Raw genomic sequence first — 19108 nt, 5'->3', positions numbered from 1 at the left:
TCGTTTGTTTTCTTTATTAATCGTAAAAACTCAGATTTACCATTGTTTCCTCCACCATTAATTACTACTATACTTCCCATTTTTGCTCTGTAGAGATTGACCTTAGCTAATATTGTGAATAATGTCTTTGTTAATTCTTCGTCTTTTTTAGCGAAATCCGCAACAAATTCGTATTCTTTATCATTGCGGAAATCAATTTCGTTATTTAAATATTTAGTAAAAAGTTCATAATCGAAAAAAGTCTCATTTGGTATAAATCATGGTTTTTTGTGTTCCTCTGTCATCTCCTCTTTATTTTTTAATATCATGTCAGGTAATTCTCATTCGGTAATTCCGTTGTCGGCAACTCGGTATAATCCTTTGTTGGCGAAAAAAAACCCTTTTCTGTTTTGAATGAATCCTGCCATTTTTTTTTGATATTCAAAACTGCTATCTCTGTCCGTACTAAAATATTGTGGAAAATCTTCTCGAACGTTTTTGATCAAGTTGATATGTCCAATACTTTTTTTTGTGAAAAACTCTAACAAATCAAAATCGTCTCATTTGATTCATTTTTCTTTATAAAATAAATAAAGTCCAATCGAATCAATGTGAAAAATAGGGAGCGTTGCCCTTATATACATACATATAAAGGCAACTTTTCCGTCTTTCAACCCACAATTGTTGAGAAAAAAACTTGGTGGTCAGTCTGGAACCAATAATCGATGTTCACTGTAGTTAAAATTACTATTATTGAATAGCTTTTTGACCACTTTTGTTTTTTCCGATTGTGTATTGGGGATGAGGTCTAGCTCGCGTCTCAACCCGAAGCGTCTCCTTTAACTTCAATTTTTTTTGAATTGATTTCGGGTTTGTCATATACGATTGAGTTGTAGCTATTTCGAGTTAATGGAGCAATTGCTTCATCACGTTCTTTTCATTCACCGAATTTATCAGCTAAAAAGACTAATGAGTTTTGGAATTTTGGTGCCATTGAAATTTTGTTTCATTTTCTCAAAGTTCCGTCTTCATTTAAGTAAGGTGTCTTTTTTTCCATATCTTGCATTAAGAAAGGTTGACGATAAGTTAATCCTCTAACTTTAAGATATACACCATTCATTTTGTCTTCTTTGATTAGTTTTACAGCAAAATCGAAAACATCTTTTTCATCGAAAAATTGTCTAATAATGCTAATAAAAATTTTGATGTATTTTTGCTTTTCGATTGAATATGCGATGATTTGTAGTCGAATATATGAATCTCCATTCAATTTAGCGTTTTTACTATTTTGAATAATCCCGTGCGTCGCTTTGATGACTGATCCGATTACCATTTGTGCTCTTTCGAATGCTCGTTTTTTTTCTCCCGCAGTGACAAATTCCACTCCACTTTCTTTTTTTGCAGGTTCATTAACTACCACATTATCTTTTACAGATTCTGGCGTAGTTGTTGTTGTGTTTTGCAATTTAAAATCAGGTGCGTATTGTACTTCAGTTTTTTTTGTTGCAGGGTTTGTTGTTGTGTTTGTTGTTGTGTTTGTTGTTGTGTTGTTTGTTTCCATTTTTTTTCTCCTTATTGTTTTGGCACGTTTATTTTGGCCATAATGGTTTGTTTTGCTTCTGTGATTTTTGTATGTTTGTTGATAATTTTTTCCAACTTAGCTGGTGGGATGCCGAATTCTAGTTCGATATCTTTAACTACCTTAACATAATTAATTTTTCGCATAGAAACTGGTTGTTTCATCGTTACTGAAAAAGAGTTGTCTTTTCCGATAATTTTAGTCACTTCGTTTTGTGACATGTAATTAATCATTGCTTCTTTGTGTAATTTAACTTTTTCTTTAATACACGCTTCTTCTTTTTTTGCTGTGATAAAACCGTCTAAAACGACCAAATCTTGAGCTGAAATTACTTCTAATACTTCTTTATTTTTCTTTAACATTAGTGTTTTGTTTGTTTCCATTGTTTTTCTCCTTATTTTTTATTATTTGCTTTGTATTTTGTTTGTTCTGCTTTTTCTTTTTCTTCCATGTATTTTTTTGTGTGATGTTCTACGACAGCTGATAATTTTGAATAATCAAAAGATGTTTGTAAAATATCTTCATGCAGTGCTCTAAATTTAATACTTGCTTCTTTGTCTTTTTTGTTTTTTTTGAATTCAGCTTTTAATTTTTTTCCAAGCGATTCAATTTTTGACATTAATTGTAATCTGTCGTATTCAAATTGTGCTAAATCAATAGCGTTTTCTTTTTGTGTTTTCATTGTTTTTTCTCCTATGTTTTTGTTATTTTTGGCCATTTTTTGGTCCTCCTTTATTTGTTCTAACTATAAAATAATATCCTAAAATAATTTGTGCGATGAATAGTAATAATACTATTGCACCACCTACCATACATCATCCGCCTAGTGATAATAAAAAACCTGTTCACCCCGTATAAAGTGGTATTAAGCCACTAACTGTGAATATGAATCCCGATTCTACTAAACCAAATGATTTCAAATCTTTTCACTTTCTTTCGATATTTAATCCCGAAAAGAAAAACGAAATATTTGTTGCTAAGAAAGCAAATGCTCCCATCGCAAACCCTAACATGTAATACCTATTGAGTCCTTTCTCGTAAGTTATATCTCCAAACACTTTAACAAATTCGGATTTTCCATGTTTGGCTAACAGCAAAGAACAAACCACTATCGAAAAAGTAGTTATTAACAGTATTACATAGTTAATTGCTAATACTACCTTCATTGTTTTTTTTATATTAAGCATTTTTTTTGTTCTCCGTTCTTTTATTTATTATACACTGATAACAATATAAATTGTATCTTTTTCTACCTGTAAAACTTTCAGGTGTTTTTAATTCTGTATTTTCGAGGTTTTTATCTTCCGTGTGTTCAGCATCAAGATTGTTTCCACATTTGCATTTGTTGTACGGAATGTCAGTGAAATAATGACTTCTTTCTTTTAAAAAATCAATAATTGCTGTTTCATCTCGAAAAATACAGCTATATTTGTTGATCATAATATACGTAATTGATACTCCTATCGAAAGTAAAAAACGAAAAATCATTAACACGTCATCCATTAAATGGTTGAAAAAACCTAATTCTTCAAAAACAACCATTTTTATATTTTTGGGTTTTTTAATGAATTTCGTGATTCAATCGTATTCGCTTCCAAATTCGAAAAATAAAGATTTATTTGAAACAGATAATGATTGTCCCATATCTCACAAGAAACAATTTTTTTCAATTTTTGAAAACTCTTCGTGGCTTAATAATGATGTACTTAATTTGCACACATTGTATTTATCGTAATTGTCTGTTGGTCGAATTGATTCTTCCGGCACCACATACAGTATTTCATCAGGTTTTAGAAAACTATCCAGTCATTTCTTAACATTTGTGGTTTTTCCTGTTTTCATTGCTCCGAAAACACCAAACATTAATCCAGTTTCGAAACGTACTGCGTCTTCTTCGAAATCAAATCATTTCCGATCATCATTTCGGTTTCATTTAATTATATTACTTTTTTTCATATTTCTCCTCAAAGCTCCTTATCTTGGGTTGTTTTCCTATATATTGTAACTTTTTCTATTTGTTGTTTAACGGCGTAACCACCTTTAGCGTTGAAAAAATCGAATGTTTTTCGAAACGCAGAACGTATTAGATTAACGTACTTTTTATCAAGGCATTTTTCGTCGTAATTGTTTGTTGGTTTTCGAATTGTTGCTCGACGCATTATTTCAGTCGTAGGACAATCGAGAAAATGAATTTCATCAGGGAAATAATCATCTAAAATAGTTTCGTTATATAATCCTAATAATTCGTGTTCATTAATTGTTTTGTCTCCACCGAAAACTTGATAAGCATAAGTACTAAAAATGTATCGATCACAAATAACAACATCGTATTTTTTCAATTGTGGTTTGATATATTTCATAAATAATTCTCATCCAATTCCGATAAACAAAACTGCTTTAGTTCGTGAACTAATATCTAGTTTATCATTGAAAAAGATTTTATTTGCCATAATGCGTCCAAATTTTATACCTTTTGGTTCGCATGTTGTAAGTACTTTCAATCCTTCTTTTTTTAATTCTTTTTTTAATTTTTTAATATATGTTGTTTTACCAGAATAATCAATTCCTTCGACAACAATAAATTTTCCTTTTTTCATTTTTTACATGTTCTCCTTTCGTATCACTATTGGTACTGCTTGTCCTTTCAGTTCAATAACAATGTGGTCTCCAACCTTGTATCCTTGTTTATTTGTTGATAAATTAACTTTCTTAGCGAAAATTTCATTCAACTTAACAGGGTGGTTTAATCATGCTATATAACTTATTTTACCAGTTTTTTTTCCAAATTGTGTAGTTATTTTTTTGATTGTTGCACACGCCGTCGGTCCTGGTAATTTGAACGCGTATTTACGCTCGATAATAATACCGTCAATAGGATAATCAATTTGTTTTTGTTGTTCGATGTAATCATTTAACTCATCAATTTTTATTGTTTTTTCAACATTTTTATAATTAATGAAATCAATTAAATTATGTCGTTCCACTTTTTGCTTCCTATTAAGAAGACCAACAACGTCTCTTCGTGTCCCATTTTCTTTTTTCATAACAAGTTCGCCCCAGCCGACTTCCAATATTCCTTCTATGGAAAAAGTTGTTATTTCTGATCAAGAACGGCAAACAATTAACTTATTGGTAGAAGCATCATAAAATGCTCCCACCCCATCAAGTTTTGGACTCACCACTATTGTTTTAGCGTGTGGTGCCAATTTAAATAAAATGTCTTCTAAGTTTCAAAATTTTTTTAACGTTTTATTATTTATCATTTTGCAATTCTTCTAGTTTGATAATATGAAAACTCAATAATCGCTTCATCATTTCACAATGTAAAATATAACTAATTGATTCTTCTATATCTTCTAATAATATATGTTGTGAAGTATCTATATATGTTTCTCTTATTTTGATATCCAACTCGCTATATTTTTTAAATAAACTTTTGAGACCTTTAACATTTATTTTTTTAGTATATATTTTATATATTATCGTGTCTTCGATTATTCTATATTCTGAATTTTCGTTCCCATCAAAAAATCTGTAGGAAAAATATATTTCACTTTTTCTCTCCTTGTAGAAATATTTTTCATGTTCTAATTTGTCTCAATGATTCATTTATTTTGTGATATATCCTTTTTTAATTGCGTTTATCTCTCTTACTTTTTCATACGCTTCTTTTAGCGAGATTTTGAATATTTTAGCAATGGCTTCTGCGTCAGTACACAAAGCACCAAGGTTTAAAACATCATTAATTAGTTCTAAACCAATATATTTATGCTCAAAACATGGTGTAAATAATAGATGTGATGATTCGTCTAGGCAGTGAATGGTACAATAATCGCATTCATAAATGTTGTTGAGTATATCTTTATTATTTGGTTCAAATATTTTATTCATTATTTTTTTGTTCCTCCTCTTAATTTTTTTCACAATTTAAATGCTGTGCTTGTTAAAACTAAGCTTAAAACGATGAAAGCAACACCTGCTAATCCAAGCCCAATGCTATTATTTACTACACGATCTGCGTGATATCCGTATTGTGTATCATTTTCTGAAAGCAATAACGCTTTATCAAATGTTTTATATGGTTCTGACAATTCTTTAATTGCGTCTTCTTTAATATCATTGTTAGGAAAATTTAACCCATATGATCCTCATTTTTCTTTAGCTGATTCATATTTTTTTAGTGTTGATTTTAATACTTTCAATTCAAATTCGGCGTCTGTTTCTTTTTCTCTTAAAGGTGTTAAGTCTTGTTTTTCCATTACATCAGCGGTACTTTCATCGGAAGCTACAGAATCTTCTCTATATGATTTTCTTAGTCATCCTCTATCTTCAATTTCCTTTGTTTTATTAGCAATAGCTTTTTCAATAAGTATGATTTTTTCGTCTAATGCTTCAATGAAAAATTGACTATTTAATTTATAATCTTGTTTGATTGATTCCGCTAATAATTCTTTAAATGTAATGGGTGTTTTTTTTCCAATTCCAATTTCATATTTTAACTTGGTTGTAATTTCTATAGTAGCATCTTCAATTATTCCATATTTAGTAATAGATGCTGTTTTTTGAGCTTCAAAATCTGCGTCTCGTTTAATTACTAATTCATCATAGATTGTTACTTTTGTGGGTACGCTTTTGCTCAATGTGATACTATGTAACACAATTCCAGTGATGGCACCAATTAAACTTAATGCGCCAACTCCTAAAACGATACTGTCTAACCTGTTTTTTTGTAAGAAGCTTAAAACTTCTTTTGTTTGTTTATTTTTTGTCATTATTTTTGACCTCCTATTTTATTATGGCTTATATATGCCGTTATTGCTTCATTAATTCGATTAATAATATCTGTTTTTTCTTTAAACACATTATAATATGGTCCAGAAACTCTCATATTGTAACCATTATGTTCTACGTTTAACTGTCCACTCGCGGGATAAATAGTTATATCAAATTCTCAAATACCATGTTTTTTTTTATTATCCAAACCTATAGTATATCGAAAAGTAACATTATCACTATTCGAATTATTAATTATATAGTTAAGATATACATGTTTATCTTTGAAAGAATGATTTTGTTTGTTTACATTTGTTATTATTTCTTCTAAATAAAATCTATATTCTCCTCATTGTTGTTTTTTAAAAAATATTAATGACTTCAAAGTATCTTTTTGTCTGTTTAAAAATTTTAATTGTGAATTTAAAATTTTATCATTACATTTAATCATTTCAGAAATATCGATTAGAACTTCTTCTTTTAATTTATGAAAATCGTTATCATTTAAATCTTCAATTTTTGAATTATCTCATATTACATCCAATATTCTTTTTTCAATACTAGCATCTTTAATGTTTGGACCAAACATTATTCTATCCGTTAAATCACTATATACTCACAAATCTTGATGTGATTGAAATTTTTTATATTTGTCTCAAAACAATTTTCTATTTTCTTTATTTGTCATTATTATTCTTTTCCTCCTAAACATCCGTAGCGATTGGACCCGCGTGTTTTTTTCTGAAACTCATTGGTTTTCTTTTTGGGTTATTACTATCTACCATACTACGTAATATTTCTCTTAATTTTTCTAATCTATTTTCTCTATTTGTCATTATTTTTGACCTCCTATTTTATTTAATTCCTTTATGTAATATTTTATCATGCTATTTATACTTTTGTACACTTTTTTTCGACGCGCCTGTTGTTTTTTTGTAATGTCTTTAGGGATCGAATTAATATCCAAATGTGCTGTCATAAGTCGTTGTACATCAACTTTTTTTGATTTGAGATCGGCTCGCAATTTTGATTCGCAACGTGACACTTCATCGTCAACAGCAAACATTCGTTTAATTTTATCTATTCTATTTTCCATATTTTTTTTCCTCCTTTCCTTATATGGTACCCACGGGAGGATTCAAACCTCCAACCTAGGGCTTAGAACACCCTTACTCTAATCAATTGAGCTACGTGGGCTAAATGGTCGGAAAGAGAGGACTTGAACCTATGATCTCTCGGACCCAAACCGAGTGCTTTTCCATCTAAGCTACTTTCCGATGGTAGAGCCATTGGGGATCGAACCCAAGACCTCACGCTTATAAAGCGAGCGCTATAACCACTAAGCTATGGCTCTATATGGAGCAGATGAGAGGAATCGAACCTCCATAGTCAGATTGGAAATCTGAAGTTCTACCATTAAACTACATCTGCTAATGGTGCTGGTTACAGGCCTCGAACCTGTACTCGTCCGTTTACAAGACGGGTGCTTTGCCACATTAAGCTAAACCAGCAAATGGTGGAGGAGGAGAGATTCGAACTCCCGTATCTAAAAAGAATCTGATTTACAGTCAGACGCGTTTAACCACTTCGCTACTCCTCCGTGGCGGACCTGACGAGAATCGAACTCGCTATCTCCTCTTAGACAGAGAGGCATGTCATCCATTACACCACAGATCCAAATGGTGGAGATGGCGGGATTTGCACCCACTTCTTGACGCAATTTGATCATGATTGTTTAATTTCGCTTTATATGATCATTCAAACGAAACTTAGTTGCTATTTACGAAATTGTCCCGCAACTGACAATTAAGGGGTTTTTTTGTTATTATATTCTCTAATATGACGGTGAAAACTGAAACGTGTTATTAGATACCAATGAGGATTCATTCATCAACATTGAAAGGTTGTTTGTAGTTGTTTTTGCATTTGTTAAAAAAAGAAACTACGCCAATCGAACCTATACATCCCCGAATATATTATACTACACTTTTCCTCCTCCAAATAATTTTCTTTTTAAATATTGTAAAAATGTTTCTTTCTTTTCTATTGTTGTTTTAGGTTCGAGTTTCCTATAAACTCTTGCGAAACGATGCAATGCTGGTCATCTACTGGTGAATATTTTATTCTCTCCATAAATGTTATAGTGTTTACCAACAACCTCAAAACCTTTATCTTTAATGTTTTTAGGTGTTTCATCGAGCGAAAAAATGTAATCGTTTCAAATTCACAATTTACGAAAAACAGACAATAAAAGATGATTTGTTTTATCTTTTTTAATTTTAATGTCATTCTCGATAACATATTCTTCGATAATATCTTTAATTTTAGTATGTGTTTTCGTACTTTTTTTATATTTGTTGTCTAAGTATAAGTTGTCAACCTCTATTGTACTAAATCGCATTCTTTTTATTCGATATAGCGATCATTTAGTTAATCTATGTTTTTTAAAAAAAGGACTTTGAAATTTAATGTCTTTACATAGTTCGATTTGTTCTTCATTTAGTTTTCACAAATTGTGTTTCTTGATTTCTAATTTTTGACAAATAGCTTTTATATCTTTTTCTTGAAGATATATAGTTGTGTTTTTAAATATACTGATTTCGTATTTGAACTTTTCAAGAAACTTTAAATATCCAAATTCTTCTCCTGTTTCGATAATCTTTTTCGCCAAAATAGAAGCACTCACTAATGCTGATTTTGGATCAAAGCATTTATTGTATATATTAAGTGATTTAATATTGTAAAACACAGGACAACCTTCTTTATTCATGTATCATTTGGCTCCTGCTTTCTTCATTCTATTCAAGAATCATCAATAAACCGAAAAATGTTCCTCAAAAGTAGTTAATATTCCCGATTTGGTATCTTTCGAGTCTCAGTAGTTAACTCACACTTGTTTACTTGTTATTCCTTTATGTTTGTGTGTGTAGTAAAACATTCTTTCCTCGTATGTTAATTGATTTATTTGTTTTTTATTTTTCATAGTTTTATTTATATTTAGTCTTTTCTATATAATGTTTAATACATAATACTTGATATTTATCAGCGTCTCCAACCAAATTATTACTGTCGTTGTGTAAAATGTAATTAGAATATGCTTTTTCATCGCATTCGAAACAACGAGCTTCGTCTAATTGGTAACGAACGTCAGCAAATCTTCCAACGTATTCTTGAAAAAAATATCGTGGATCTGTCTTATATAATGTCAATAGACAAAATACAAGAGTAATACGACGGCGTTGTAAGTTTGGAATTTGTTGTAGAAACTCATATGGATAAAAGTGAAATTCATCAAAAAATAGAACATTGTGTCCTTTAGCTATGGCATCTTCAATTTTATTTGTCAAATCGATATGATCACGAAAAGTGATAACTGGTCTAATTTGACGTGTTTCTCTTGTTGTTCCTTCTAATTGAAAAATTTGTGGTTCTTCAATACCTCATTCTGCGATAAGCTTTTTTAACTTTGTCGTCTTTCCTGCTCTCATGATTCCTTCGATTGAAATAATGAGCCCTTTATTCAATAACTCTTGTTTGAACATTGTTTTTTTTCCTCCTGTGTTCCTTTTTTTTTTATTTTTTTTGTTTGCTGGCAGAGAGACGAAGCCTTGACGTTTACCAAGACCTCGTCATAAAACCGGCCGTAATATGACCGGTTAAGGTGAATGAAACAGTGACTTTGAAAATAAAAAGATAAAGGAAAGGAAATTGTCGCTTAAGCTAGTTGTCACTGCCTCTTCACAATAATATACATGGTAAAAAAAATAAATTGTGTTTCCTTTTTGCATCTTTTTTTTATCTTTTTTTTTCTTGTTTTGTAATTTCCTTTTCAAACTTTTTGAGCATGTCCTTAAATATCATTTGATGTAGAAAATCATATCCAAATTCTTTATCAAACTTTTTTTCAGGCATGTCTTCTCGTCATTCAGCGAAAACAACATTCAACCGGCATAGTTTTTTAGTGTCGCAACTTACCATAACCTTAAGGTCAAATGATTTATCCTCGTCTTTACGTTGTTCGAAATTCATGAAGAACACAACTCTTTTACTGTCGTTATCATCTCAACTGGTGTTTGTGTATATTCATTTTCGATGTTTTTTTGTAATTTCCTTACTGATTTTTTCAAAATAATCATGAAACTTCAAATTTCTCTGATTCATTTTTGAATTAAATTTTTCTACTTGTTTTTTTGTCATATATTTCATTATTCTTCTCCTTTATATTTATACGATCCTCTTTTTTTCGTGAATTTTTGATTAGCTATTTCTTTTCTAATTCTATTAATTGTCTTTATTTTTTCAACGTTTTCTTTTTCTCAATCAAGAACAGCATATACACCAATAAATATTTTGGGATTATCGCCTTTTTTTCAAGTTGAAAGTTTTGTTTTTGCTAAGTTAACAAGATTTTTTCGACATCTATTGAAAGCGCTACGTGAAACTTTATTTTTCATGTAAGATGGGTAATTATTTGTTGATTCATCGGCTTCATTATAGTCTTTGTTAAAATATTTTTGTGAAATTTTTCAAACTTTTTTCATACGAATATTTTCAAAATCATAACTATATAATCTATTTCAATTTTTAGCTAGTATAATTGAACTCATTTCTTTTCTAATAGTTTTTTTAAATTCTTCAAGATAATCATCTAATTTTTCAAAATCCTCAAGTATTAAATAAACTTCGATTTTGTTATTATCACTATCTTCTAAATGATATCATCGTCTAGGTTTTTTTTCTAAAATATGAATATTAAAGTTTACAAAGTCAAATCTATGACCCATAGACTCAATAGTGACGACAAAACGACCTCTCAAAGGTTCATGTGGTGACTCATCCCAGCTCATTCAATCACAATAAACCATACCACAATTCATTTTTTCAACAGCACTAATAAGTGTATTTTCCATTTTTTTTTCTAATTGTTTTAATTCGTCGTAAGATATTTTTTTATATTTTCCATTTCCATCCGAAAAATTTGACATTATTCTTTTCCTCCTTTTAGATATTTAATAATATAATCTATTTTTTTTTCAACCTCTAATAATCGTTCTTCTGTAATTGCACCGCTACTTGTTGGGTGAGGTACCGCCATTTGAATTAATCTCTTCATGGTCTTAAAAGCCGGTAAATTGGGAAATCTATATTTTTCATTTTTGTTTCATCATTTGTTATGTTCATACGTGTATTTATCATCATCCCTTACTGTACTAGTACAGCTTTCTCACACGCTATTAATGTATTTTAAACTCAAGTATGCGTCTTTTAAGTTAAAAGGTTTAGGTAATAAATTAGCATATCCATTCAATTCATAAAAATCTTCATCTTTATTTTTTATAATACAGTTACCGTTTGTTAATAGTGGTGTGGCTGACATATAAACACCTGTTTTGTGTAAGCTATATAATCTAACAACATATAATTTATTGTTGTATATAAACATATCTAATTTTTTATATTTTTTTTTAGAATCGTAAAGTGGAACACCTTTTTTGATGAAAGCCACTTGTTCTTTTGTCAATTGTCATTCTCAAATATGATCCGCGTTGTGTTTTAGTGTTGTTTCTTTATTTTTTGTCATTATTTTTTCCTCCTTTATTTTCAATTAACTTTGTCAATTGTTTTGTTTTTTCAAATAATTTTTTAATATCTTTTTCTTGTTCAATACTACTTTCTGAATTATGATTAAGGCATTCACCTAACTTTTTAATGTCTTCATGATTTGCTTTAATCATCTTTTCAAAATTTTTCAATAATTGAATAATAGTTTCATTTTCTGTCATTATTCTTTTCCTCCTTCATCTTCTCATTTTCCTATAAATTCTTCAACGTTATCAGCGAGATCGAATAATTTATAAGCTTCGTCCACGTCGTCGTCATCTTCGCTCTCTTCTAATCGTTCTGCTTCTGTTATTAAAGCATCCAAATAATTACGACTTGATTTTAAAATTATTTTTAATCAATCTAAATTAATCAATTCTTCCAAATAAACATCTTCTTTTGCTATTGCTTCCTTAATATCGCTTAGAACTCATTCACGATAATCATAACCGTCTTCCCCGTTAACCTTTATTAGTTCTTCGATGAACTTTTTTGTTTTTTCTTGTAACATTTCTTTTTTCTCCTTAGAAGTGATCTTATCTGTTTTCTTCTTTATTTCTATATTTTTATTATATCACATTATTTTTTTTCTTTCATTATTTTTTTCCTCACTCTCAGGGAGGTCCTCTTCTTGTTGCGATAATATCTTCATAATTATCTATACAATGTTTAAATGCTATAATCATATTTTTATACTGCTCTTGCATATCCATTTCTTTTTGTATTCTTTCTTCACATTCATCGTAAAGTCTGCTACTATTCGCTAAATGTTCTCTCAATAAGTTTAAATCGAGACCCCATGGGACAATGCTATTTTCAATCTCATATATATATTCTTCTACTGTCTTTTTTTTTACTGGTTGGTTTTCACCATCTTTTTCCTTCATTTTTTGAATTATTGCTCACATAAGCAATTGTTTATAAAACTTTAAACTTTCGTATTTTTTTATTACGTTATCCACGTAGTTTTCTACTTTTTTGTACATTATTTTTCTTTTCCTCCTTTTGAAATAATCAAATGTTTTTCTCATAATTTTTTAAATTTAATCATGTCTAATTTGAAACTATTTTTCTTACTTATTAATTTAATCAATAATAAAGGTACTCCTTTTGATGTAACCAAATCAAATATTTTTTCTCCTTTTAAAACATAACCTTTTTGTATGTTTAATAAATCACTTACTGTTTTTGTTGTCATTATTTTTCAAAAAACCTTTTCTTCTTTCATTACTATTGTATCATATTCTTTTTCGAAAAGTTTAAATAAAAATGGTCCTCGATAATTTAAGAAGTAACCACGCATTGAAGCATTTCGAATTAAATGTCGTACAACCGAACCGTGACGTTTTTTGAAATCAATATATTTTTCTTTAATCAAGTCTTTCAAACAATATTTTATCGCTAATACATGATCACAAATAATTTTAACATTGATATCATTTGTAGTTTTCTTTTCAATTTTGTCAGCAATATCTGTGTATTCTTTCAACTGGAAAGGTGTTTTAAAGTTGTTAACAACAATCAACAATCTTTCCAATCCGGCTCCAGTATCTATATTTTTTTTGTTTGACATAGTGTAATTACCTTCACCGTCATTTATCATATAAGAAAATACAACGTTTCATATTTCTAAATATCTGTCATTATCAATATTTTCTTTTAATAATTCAATTCCTTTATTTTCCTTATCCAACTGCTGTCCCAAATCATAAAAAAATTCAACATTTGTTCCACATGGACCAACTCCTAAATCTCAAAAATTAGTTGTTTTATCTCCTGAAATCAAATGGTCTTCTTCAACACCTATATTTAACAATATTTGTTTAGTTTCATCGTCCGAAAACAAATACGTAATATACAATTTTTGAATGTCCAAATTCAATCATTTTGGCGATGTTAAAAATTCTAATGCTCACGTTAACGATTCTTTTTTTTGATAATCATTAAATGAAAAGTTACCTAACATGCGAAAAAACGTTAAATGTCGATTAGTTTTACCTATTAAAGAGATGTCGTTTGTACGTATTACATCTTGTACATTAAAAAGTCGTGAATGCGGTGGTGTTTTTTCTCCTAAAAAATAAGGTCTCAACGCTGAAACGCCTGAATTTACAAATAATAATGAACCTTCTTTGTTAATTATCGATTTGTTTTCTATTTTAAAATGTTTCTTTGAAGTTCAAAACTGACTTCATTTTTCTATTAATTCTGTTTTATTCATTTTGTTTTTTTCTTTTCTCCTATATTTTTATTATAACATACTTTTTTTTATTTTTGTTTCTAATTTTTCAATTCAATACAAAGCCACCGGAATCACGACGGCAAGCCCTAACAAAATACGGCCCAACCAATCACCTACCTCGCGTACATTCGATACTGTAATACCATAAATATATAGTACATATATTACGCCCATATATATAAATATAATAGTGAGTGCGATTACAGTTGTAAGCAACAACAACCACACCAGATTAAACAATATGGTTAGTGTTTGTTTATTCATGTCCAAATCAACCTATGTTATCCAGGCAAATTACAGTAAAAAATGCTAATGCTGGGTTAAATACAAACAATAAACCTAAATTATCAACCGAAGTAATATCTATTGTTAATGCCAATACTATACACATGTTTAAATGCGTAAGATAAATAGCCACTATAACCACACCTAAAAAATTAAATACTTCTTTTCTAGTTATTGGTCAGAAATTATCAATAACGTCTATCAAGAACATACCAATAAACATTGCCACTATTCACGTCACGGATAAAATAAATCGCACGTAGTCCAACGTCGTATTGAATCCTGAGCCCTCGTATATGTTTCAAATACAAAAGCCCAATATTCCAAAGTACGTAATTACTGCCAATCACCCTATAGTTTTGTCTTTCATGTCTTTTCGACCTCCTTTTAAATTATTGTACCATACTTTATTAATAATTCTGTCAAAATAAAATAATAATTGCTGTGAATGTATAAAAACACCTCTGCCACAGCGAAAAAATTAACGGCAAAAAAAATTAATAAATGTTTGTTCATATTTTTCATAATTATATTGTACCACAAAAAATTATTGTGTGGAAAAAATTATTATTATTATTATTATTATTATTATTATTATTATTATTATTATTATTATTATTATTATTATTATTATTATTATTATTATTATTATTATTATTATTATTATTATTATTATTATTATTATTATTATTATTATTATTATTATTATTATTATTATTATTATTATTATTATTATTATTATTATTATTATTATTATTATTATTATTATTATTATTATTATTATTATTATTATTATTATTATTATTATTATTATTATTATTATTATTATTATTATTATTATATAAATATATATATATAGACACACACACACGCGCGCACCAGTACAGCCCCAACCCAAGGCCTCCAGAATGCCCAAAAAGCCCCTTTTTAAGCCATTTTAGGCCCTTTTTAGCTTTTTTTGGTACTTTTTCCGGTGTTTTCATTTGGTCATTTCTGGCCCCTCCACAGCCTCAAAATCGACCCTTTAAGGTGTCAAACAGAGGCGGAAGGTGTCGGGTGTGGGGTTTGGTTCATTTGTTCATTTTTTAGCTCCTTTTTTCGTTATTTACAAATTGCCACGAATAAAACAACGCAACAAATTACAAATTGAAAAAGTGGCAAAGTAACAAAACACAAAAACCAACTTTTTAAAATTCAATTATTTATTTTTTGAATCTTTTTAAAAATCAAATATTTTAAAATCAAAATTAAAAAATCACGATTAATTTTTTTTGTCAACTTTTCCAATTCTTGAAATTCTTTTTTTTCCATGTCTTTTTTTTCTCCTTTTTTTTTTCTTCTTCTTTTCTAATTTTATTATAAACCAATTTTTTTTATTTGTCAAGGGTTTTTTTTAATTTTTTTTGATTTTTTTTTGGCTTGTTTTTCCTTCTGATAATGCCATTTTTTCCCTTTTGCTAATTTTTTTTTTGCTTTTTCTTATATTTATTTTATACCTTTTTTTTTATTTGTCAAGTATTTTTTTGGTTTTTTTCGATTGTTAAATTTAGGCCCTTTTTTTTTGCGTTCAATGGTTTAGGTCGTTTTTTTAAATTGCGGGCCTGTTTCGCGTTGTTCAATTTCGAAGGTGTAAAATTAAGCCCGTAAAAAAAATTTACGACATAAACCACGCAAAAAAAATTTTCGGGGTTAATTTTCATAGTGCCCAAATATACAAAAAAAGCCCGGAAAACTCCGGGCCCTTCTGCTTGTCGCGGTGGTGCTGTTGGTGGGTCTAAATGTATACGCTCGGGGTGTCTTCGTCGTCGCCGTCGACATTTTCGGCCTCTCATTTAAAAATAAACTTTAAAACGTTCGCGCATAATTTCATTAATTGCGCCGATTCGTCGATATCTTCGGGGTCAGATTTCCCGGCTAATCTGTCGATTTCCTCGCGTAAAAAATTGACGTAGTCACGACATCCCCCCAAAATTACGGCGAAAAGATCAAAACGCGCCAACTTTTCGAGGTTCTCGGCCACCTCTTCGAGTCTTTCAATCACGAAATCGCGGACGAATTCGCGGAGATCGTGACCCTCGGCGTCGTTCAATGCTTTAAATTCTTTAATAAATATTATTAAATCGATTTGCCCCCTTCTTTTGAACTCAAAAAAATTTTCTTTGTTGTTATTTTCCATTTGTTAAAATCTCCTTTTTTTGTTTTTTTTCTAATTCTTTTATGTCGTCAAAAATATTTTGGCCCCAATTTCTTAAGCCTCGAAGCTCTCCGCGCATCTCTCGCAAAAATTGGGCTTCATATTCTCCATTATCGCCGAAAAATTCCAATTGGCGGATCTCCTCCCTTTTTGCGTTGCCGTGTCTTCTGTCGCATTCCGCAAAAATTCAATTTAAAATTAAATCCAAATTGGCATTGGTTAAATCGTTTATTTTTTTTTGCGTATTTCCTGCGGTACTAGTAAACGCACGCGGTCGATAATATCAAAATAATACGATTTTTTAAGATCTTTTTTTATTTCGCGCAACAATTTTAATTTTTTTTGTCTAATGTTTTCCATTTTTTCGATCTCCTTAATCGTCCCATTTCTTCGCGAATTCTTCCAATTCTTCGCGTCACTCGCAAAATTCCATTGCTACCCGTCCATTTGTGGCCTCTGCTTCAGAATTTCCCAAAATTTCGGCGCAAGAATAGCACGCCGAAAAAATAATTCTTGTTATCTCTTCAATTTCGGAAGGTGTCGGGTTGTCTTCGCTGTCGGGCTCGGTCTCGTCGTATTCTCAATTTTCCCATTTTTGGGCTAATTCTTCGCCTAATTGTTCCGCCATGTTTTCGCTGACAATGTCGGCAATGTCCGGGTTGTCTAGGCTTTCGAATTCGTTTTTAAATTCTTGTAATTCGTCAAGTTCTCAAATCTTTTTTTTGTTTGTCATTTTCTAAAATCTCCTTTTTTTAATTATATCATATTTTAATTTAATTTGTTTGTTTTTTTTATCTTTTAAACGGTTCGAAATCCATTTTTTCAGGCTCGAAATCTAAAAGCTCGTTCAATCTAATTGAAAAATCAATTAATTTTTTCGCATTTTCAACGTCTTTTTTTGCCAATCGCTTTTTGGTTGACGTGTTGGCTTCGTCGCTTAATCCTTTACAAATTGCCAAAATTTCAAATTTGAAGGCGTTAAAAGTTGAAGGGGTGAGGTTATCGGCTTTAATTTTTTTATCAATTAATTTTTTAAATATATTTTTTTTATGGTCGGAATAAATCGATTTTAAACCTAAAAAATAATCGAAACGCTTTTTTACTTCTCCACCCCCTCAATTCTTTAAAATCTTGTTTTGTAAGATATCGCAAAATTTCGTTTGGTTTTGGCGTGCTAATTTATTCATTTTTTGCCTCCTTGTCTCATCTTTTCGTAAACTCTTCAATTTCTTTTAAATATTTTTGAAATTTCGGCGTTGGATTGGCTCGGCATTCTTCCGCAACAATTCGACAACTTGCAAAAATTCATTGTTTTAATTCCTCCCATTGTTCAGCGTCCAAAAAATCAACCGTATAATTTTCCCGCAACACTTCGGCAAATTCGAATTTTAAACCATTTAAAACAATATCGAAAAAATCCGGATAATTTAAATTAAAAAAATTATCTAAAAAATTTAAATTGCGATTGTCAAAATCAATTTGTTTTTGCTCTTCTTCGCTAAAAATTGAATAAGGCCAACAAATTACGAAATCGGCCAAAAAGTCGCGGATTTCTTCGCATTGTTCGCGGTCACCGCTTGCGCATTGGTGGCCAAATTTATTAATAATTTTTAATAATCGGTTTTTTTCGTCCTCCTCGTCCCTACAGTCCAAACCTCGCAAATTTTGCGTAATGCTGTAAGTGCTTAAATTTTCGGCACATTCAACCGGCATTTTATCGGCTAAATATTCTTGAATTTCTTTTTTTTCCATGTCTTTTTTTCTCCTTTCCGGGCTTTCTGCCCTATCTTTATTTATTTATTTACTTGCTTTTTAATACTTGGGGAGGCTCTCCCTCCCCCGTGTGGGGTTATTGTTCCCACTTTGCCACGAAATCCGCCACCTTGTCGCTAAAAAACTGGATCGCTTGACTTTCGAAGCTGTCGGCTTCTTCGTCGCAATCAAATTTAGCATTTTTTAAAACTTTAAAGGCTTCGGCTTCATTCAATCCGTCAACCTCTCCAATAATTAATTGGTAGTGGTCCAATTCTAATAATTCCTTTAATTCATTTTTAAATTGTGTTTTGTTTTCCATTTTTAAAATCTCCTTTTTTTTTCTTTTCTTTTATTAAAATTTAATTTGCTTTTTTCTTTCCCTCTTTCTCTAATTATATTATAAACCTTTTTTTTATTTTGTCAATAGTTTTTTTTATTTTTTTTTTGGGCTACTTTTCGCCCTGCTGTAGCCAATCGCTGAAATATTTTAAAATTTTTTTGGTTTTTTTTGGTTTTTTCTTGTGTTTTTTTTGCTAAAATTTTTCAGCTTTTCAAAAAATGAAATTGAAAAATCAAAAAAGCCCCTTTTTAAGCCAATCCGTGACATCAAAAAGGCCCAAAACTCATTTTCGCCAGTGTTTAAGCCAATAAAACGGGGTTAGGTCGACTTTTCCCAGTGTTTAAGCCAATAAATGACGGC

General features: G+C 30.0%; 3 non-coding genes across 3 annotated transcripts; all 3 read right to left on the bottom strand.

Annotated features, from left to right (window-relative positions):
• Positions 1-7612: 7612 nt before the first annotated feature.
• On the bottom strand, positions 7613-7685 carry Trnai-uau (transfer RNA isoleucine (anticodon UAU)). The gene has a single exon. It is a non-coding gene; the product is annotated as a tRNA-Ile (tRNA).
• A 6-nt stretch (positions 7686-7691) lies between these two features.
• Positions 7692-7762, bottom strand: Trnag-ucc (transfer RNA glycine (anticodon UCC)). The gene has a single exon. It is a non-coding gene; the product is annotated as a tRNA-Gly (tRNA).
• An 86-nt stretch (positions 7763-7848) lies between these two features.
• On the bottom strand, positions 7849-7931 carry Trnay-gua (transfer RNA tyrosine (anticodon GUA)). The gene has a single exon. It is a non-coding gene; the product is annotated as a tRNA-Tyr (tRNA).
• Between the last annotated feature and the right edge of the window lie 11177 nt (positions 7932-19108).

The sequence above is a fragment of the Styela clava genome, unplaced genomic scaffold (assembly GCF_964204865.1).
Source record: "Styela clava unplaced genomic scaffold, kaStyClav1.hap1.2 HAP1_SCAFFOLD_37, whole genome shotgun sequence".
Classification (NCBI taxonomy): Eukaryota; Metazoa; Chordata; class Ascidiacea; order Stolidobranchia; family Styelidae; genus Styela; species Styela clava.
Note: the sequence above shows the minus strand (reverse complement) of the source record. Positions and strands in the feature narration are given on the sequence as shown.